The 6523-nt window shown below is 36.6% G+C and overlaps 1 pseudogene; it reads right to left on the bottom strand.

The window, feature by feature from the left end:
- Positions 1 to 4829: 4829 nt before the first annotated feature.
- On the bottom strand, positions 4830 to 5736 carry LOC116856855 (annotated as a pseudogene).
- Positions 5737 to 6523: the final 787 nt, after the last annotated feature.

Raw genomic sequence — 6523 nt, 5'->3', positions numbered from 1 at the left:
GGCAACTAAAGAGATATTTTTCTAGACATATGTCCTAAGGCAAGGGAAACAAAAGAAAAATTAAACTGTTGGGACTACCTCAAAATAAAAAGCTTTTGTACAATGAAGGAAACTATCAACCAAACAAAAAGACAACCTACTGAATGGGAGAAGATATTTGCAAATGGCACATCCAATAAGGGGTTAATATCAGTATATAAAGAATTTATACAACTCAACAACAAAAAGCCGAATATTCCAATTAAAAAATGGACAGAAGGGGCTCCTCCTGGGTGGCTCAGTGGGTTAAGGCCTCTGCCTTTGGCTCAGGGCATGATCAGTGGGTTAAAGCCTCTGTCTTCAGTGCAGGTCATGATCCCAGGGTCCTGGGATTGAGCCCTGCATCGGGCTCTCTGCTCAGTGGGAAGTCTGCTTCCTCCTCTCTCTCTGCCTTCCTCTCTGCCTACTTGTGATCTCTGTCTGTCAAATAAATAAATAAAATCTTTTTTAAAAAATGGACAGAAGACAAGAAATAACAAATGTTGGGACTGATGTGGAGAAAAAGGAACCCTCATGCACTGTAGGGGGGAATGTAAACTGGAAAACAATATGGATGTTCCTCAAAAAATTAAAAGAAGAACTACTGTATAATCCAGTCATTTCATTACTGGTTATTTACCCAAAGAAAACAAAATCACGAATTTAAAAAGATACGTGCCCATATGTTTATTGCAAAATTATTTACAATAGCCAAGATATAAAAGCAATTCAAGTGTCTATCAATAAATGAATAAACAAAAATGTGGTATATATGTAAAGTGGAATATAAGAATGAAATTTTGCCATTTGCAACAACACAGATAGACAAAGAGGGCATAATGCTTAGTGAAAACAAAGACAAACAAAGAGGGCATAATGCTTAGTGAAATAAGCCAGGGAAAGACAAATACTATATGATTTTCCTCATATGTGAAATTTAAGAAACAAAGCAAAACAAGAGACAAATAGAATCTTAAATACAGAAAACAAACTGTTGCCAGAGAAGAGTTGGGTGGGGGATGGGTGAAGTAGGTGAGGGGGATTACATTTATCACGATAAGCACTGAGTAGTGTATAGAATTGCTGAATTGCTGTATTGTGTACCTGAAACTAATATAACACTGAACATTAATTATACTTCAGTTAAAAAGTGTAGAACCCAAGTAGTAATTTCTCTGACTTTAGCCATAGAAACATTTTTCTAGATATGTTTCCTCAGGCAAGGGAAACAAAAGCAAAAATAAACAAGTGGAACTACATCAAAAAAAAAAAAAAAAGCTTTTGCACAGTGAAGGAAACTATCAACAAAACAAAAGGCAATGTACTGAATGGAAGAAGATATCTGCAAATGATATATTTGATAAGAGGCTAATATCTAAAATATATAAAGAATTTACACAATTCAACATGAAAAAACCCCAAACAACCCAATTTAAAAAATAGGCAGAAGACCTGACTAGACATTTTGCCAAAGAAGACGTATAGATGGCCAACAGACACAGCAGTGTCATTAGGAAAATGCAAATCAAAACCACAATGAGATATCCCTCACATTATCAGAATAGCTAAAATCAAAAAGACAAAAAATAACAAATGCTGGCAAAGATGCAGAGAAAAAGGAACCCTTGTGCACTGTTGGTGGGAATGTAAATTGGTACAGCCACTGTGGAGACCATATGGAGATCCCTCAAAAAATTAAATAGGAGAAATACCATATGATCTAATAATTTTACTATTGGTTATAATTCAAAGAAAATGAAAACACTAATTTGAAAAGATTTTTGCACCCCTATGTTTATTGTAGCATTATTATCAATAGCCAAGATATGGAAGCAACTTAAGTGTCCATTGATAGATGAATGGATAAAAAAGATTGGTATGCATATACAATGGAATATTACACAGCCATAAAAAGAATGAAAGCTTGCCATCTGGGACAGCATGGACAGACATAGAGAGTATTAACGCTAACCAAAATAAGTCAGACTGAGAAAATAAGTACCATATGATTTCACTCATATGTGGAATATAAAAAGAGCAAAATGAATGAAAAAAAAACAAACAAATGGAAAACAGAATTAAACCTATAAATACAGAGAACAAATGGTTGCCAGAGAGAAGGGGTTTGGGGCATAGGCAAAATGGATGAAGTGAAAAGGAGTGGGAGATACAAGCTTCCAGTGATAGAATGAATAAGCCACAGGAATAAATGGCACATCATAGGGAGTATGGTTAGTGATATTTTAATAGCATCATGTAGGAGATGGTAGCTACACTTGTGGTGAGCATAGCATAACATATAGAGAAGTTGAGTCACTATATTGTACATTGGGTGTCAACTATATTCAAATTAAAATTTTTTTAATATTTTATTTATTCATTTGAGACAGAAATACAGAAAATGTAGAGAGACAGTATGAGCAGGGGGAGCAGGAGAAGGAGGAGGGAGAAGCAGACTTCTTGCTGAGTCAGGAACCAGACATGGGGCTTGATCCCACGACCCTGGGTTCATGACCTGAGCAAAACACAGACACTTAACCATCTGAGCCACCCAGAGGTGCCTCAAATTAAAAATTTTTAATAAAATAAAATTCTCCCAAAATGAAAAAAGAGAATCTTGAAAATAGCAAGAGAAGCAAATCATCATGTACATGTAATCCTCAATAATATCAATGGCTGATTTCTCATCAGAAACCATGGAAACCAGAAGGCAGTGGGATGATGTATTCATAGCGATAAGATTTTAAAAAATTGTCTACTGCTAGGCAGTTTTCCAATGCAGTTATATAATTTTACATTCCCACCATCAGTTTATTAGAGTTGTGGTTTCTCCATGATCTTGCCATCCTGACATATAGTCAGTCCTTTTCATTTTTGTCAGCTATTTTACTGCATGTATAATGGTATCCCACTGTGAATTTAATGTGCATTTTCTTAAAGACTGTTGGTGCTGAGCATCTTTTCATGTGCTTATTTGATCCACAGATCTTCTTTGGTGAACTGTCTTCACATCTTTTGCCTAATTTGTCATTAGTTTTCTTATTATTTAGTTTTGAGTGTTCTTTATGTATACGGTATACAAGTCCATTATCACAAGTGTGATATGTAATATATTGTTCCTATCTTTTTTTTAATTGAGGTATAATTGACATATAACATTACATTAGTTTCAGGTATATAATATAATGATTCAATATTTCTATATATTGCAAAGTGATCACCACAATAAGTCTATTATCTGTCACCATACAGTGTTACAAATTTTTTCATGTGATGAGAACTTTTAAGATCTACTTTCCTAGCAACTTTTAAATATGCAAAACAGTATTATTAACTATAGTCACCATGCCATACATTACATCCCCATGGCTTATTTATTTTATAACTATAAGTTTGTACATTTTGAGCACCTTCACCCATTTCACCTATCCTCTACCTCCTTCTCTGGCAACCACCAATCTGTTCACTGTATCTATGAACTTGGATTTTGTTTTGTTTTGTTTTGGGGGGAGTGTTTTGGGGATGTTTTAGTTTTTATTCTGGATTTCACGTGTAAGTGAGATCATGCAGTATTTGTCCTTCTCTGCCTGACTTATTTCACTTAGCATAATGCCCTCAACATCCATCCATGCTGTCACAAATGGCAGGATTTCTTTTCTTTTTTTTTTTCTTTCTTTTTTTTTTTGTGGCTGTTCTATTGTATATAATAATGTTCTATTGCACATGTTAGCACATCTTCTTTATCCATTGATCCATCAGTGGACAATTAGGTTGTTTCCATATCTTGGTTATTGTAAATAATGCTTCAGTGAGCATGAAGATACAGATATTTTTTTAAGTTAGTGTTCTCATTTTCTTCAGATAAATAGCCAGAAGTGGAATTGGTGGATTATATGGTAGTTCTTCTAATTCTTTGAGGAACATCTATACTGTTTTCCACAGTGGCTATATTAATTTACATTCCCACCAACAGTGCATGAGTGTTTCTTTCTCTTTACATCCTTCGCACTTGATATTTCTTGTCTTTTTGATAATAGCCATTCTAGCAGATGTGAGGTGATATCTCATTGTAGTTGTGGTTTGCATTTTCCTGATGACTAATGACGTCAAGCACCTTTTCATGTACATTTTGGCCATCTGTATGTCTTCTTTGGGAAAATGTCTATTCAGGTCCTCTGCCCATTTTTAACTGGATTACTTGCCTTTTTGTTGTTGAGTTGTTTAAGTTCTTTTATTTGTTCAGATCTGAGTGGGAAAGACTCACTTCTGTGTTTCTCCTTTACTGTCTACACAGTCACAACACTTCTGACACTAGATGTGGTTTTTCCCCCCAAACCAAGCAATTCCATGGCACCAGCTGAGTGTTCTAAAATTTAAAACAATTCTGATACTATCTACATAGAGATAGCATCAGATCCCACAGGTTAAGTGCCTATAAGACTGTCCCACCCAGCCCCCTACTAAAGATGCCAACATCAAGCCTGGGTTTTATCCCATTTTTTGACTGATCAGCTATAAATCAGAGGTTACTGTGAGCCTTTCCTCAGGTTCAGTTAAGTTACTAAAGCAGCTCACAGAACTTAGGAAAAACAGTTTGCTTACCGTTTACCAATTTATTATAAAAGGATAGGATAAATGATACAGATGAACATCCAGGTGAAAGAGAAGTGCAGGGCAAGGTATATGAGAAGGGGCATGGAGCTTCCATGCCTTCTGTATGCTACTCTTCTTGCACCTCTATATGCTCACCAACCTGGAGGCCCCCCAAACCCCGCTGGAATTTTTATGGAGGCTTCGTCACATAGGCATGATCAATCTTTAACTCCATTTCCAGCCCCTCCCCTCTCCCTGGAGAATGAGGAGAGGAGCTGAAAATTCCAAGCTCTTTATCATGGCTTGGTCTTTCTGGTGACCAGCCCCCATTCAGGAGCATACCAAGTCACCTCATTAGAACAAAAGACACTGCTATCTCCCAGGAAATCCAAAAGAAACATAGAGACCATCCAAAACGTTCTAGTATCCTTATATTTAACTGTTCTGGCTTGCTGAATCAAAGCAGCTGAATTTGATACAAGTTCAATGTCATTTCCTTCAATATTTAACTCCTCTTTCTGGGCCCAAACTACTGAACAAGGAACGCCTGGCCTCATCCGAACCCTGCAGATGTATTTTTCATCCAAGAATTTTTGGATTTCAATAAGAGAACCATTCTCCTGAATAACAATGTTGGTGGGGGAAGTAAGCATTCACAGACCTCATCTTGTACTGGAAGCCCAACCCTTGACTGTGTTCTGTACATAGCTACAAATGGTGTGAACAGTAATGAGTTCCTCCCATTTCTCTACCACTTGCCACTTGTCAACTCTTTTTTTCCCAGGAGACTGAGTTCTACGTTGATGTGATTGAAGACCCTTCACAGGGTTCCTCTGGGCCTCTTCACAGTAATAGTGCATCCTTTCACAGTGAGATCAACATTTTCTGGAATGTCAACGGTCTGATTGCAGAGAATGGTCTTCATTCTCACAGTAGATGTGGCAAAGCCCACTAATTTTCTTTAACAGCAAGGTGAAGTCAACAGAAGACTTCCTGCCATTCCCCCTCAATTCCAATCAGCAACATCCCAACACATAGCCAACCTCTGAGCCCAAAATACTCCCCAAATTCATCATGAAATCTGGCTGCAATCTAGTTCACAAGTCCCTCTGGCTCCAGACATCACCAGCTGGTGTCCTAAGGTCATCCACACCACCGCACCATTCCTTTGTGTTCATTGTACATTTCTGTTCCATTTTCTCTGGAACGTTGTGTGTTGCTTCTCTCTATGCTCACTTCCCCTGTCCACCTTCCTCCATTCTTTTACTTCTTCACTATTGTTTCTGGTTTCACAACTTCCATGAGGTTTGATCTTCAAAAGTCATCAATGATTTCCCAATATCAAAACCCAATGGCTTCTTTTAAATTTAGTTTCTATGTTCATCCTCAGATGTAACCTTTGTTGTTGGTTTAGTAGTATTTTTCCAGACTTCTTAAAATGCACTTGTAAAGATGTGCATATAAAAATGCAGAGTATATCTTATGACTTTTCTTAAAAACCTCACTGAGATTAAGCTGTTCCTATTTGCTTTTCTTTTCTTTGTAACTTGCTTTTTCACTTAGAAAAACATGTCCTAGAGATTCCTCCATGCCACACATTCAGCTTCATCTTATCTTTTTTATTCACTGCATAGCATAGGATTTCCATGGCATGTATTAATAGCATAGGTTGACAATATTATTCCCAATTATTCTTCTACTGATGGACATTTAGACTGTTTAAATTTTTTCTAATATTTTAAACAATAATGCAATGAACAGTCTTAGTTATGCTACCTTATGCATGGGGGAAATGTTGCTGTATTGAATAATTACTAGGTTGAAAGCTATAGAAATTTTAATTGATATAGTCAAATTGCCCTTCAAAACACTGTGATAACTTACATTTCTCCCAAGAGTATAAAAGAGGACA

Source organism: Lontra canadensis, unplaced genomic scaffold (assembly GCF_010015895.1).
Source record: "Lontra canadensis isolate GAN:19392208 unplaced genomic scaffold, GSC_riverotter_1.0 scaffold113, whole genome shotgun sequence".
Taxonomy (NCBI): Eukaryota; Metazoa; Chordata; class Mammalia; order Carnivora; family Mustelidae; genus Lontra; species Lontra canadensis.
This window is presented reverse-complemented; position numbering and strand designations above follow the sequence as displayed.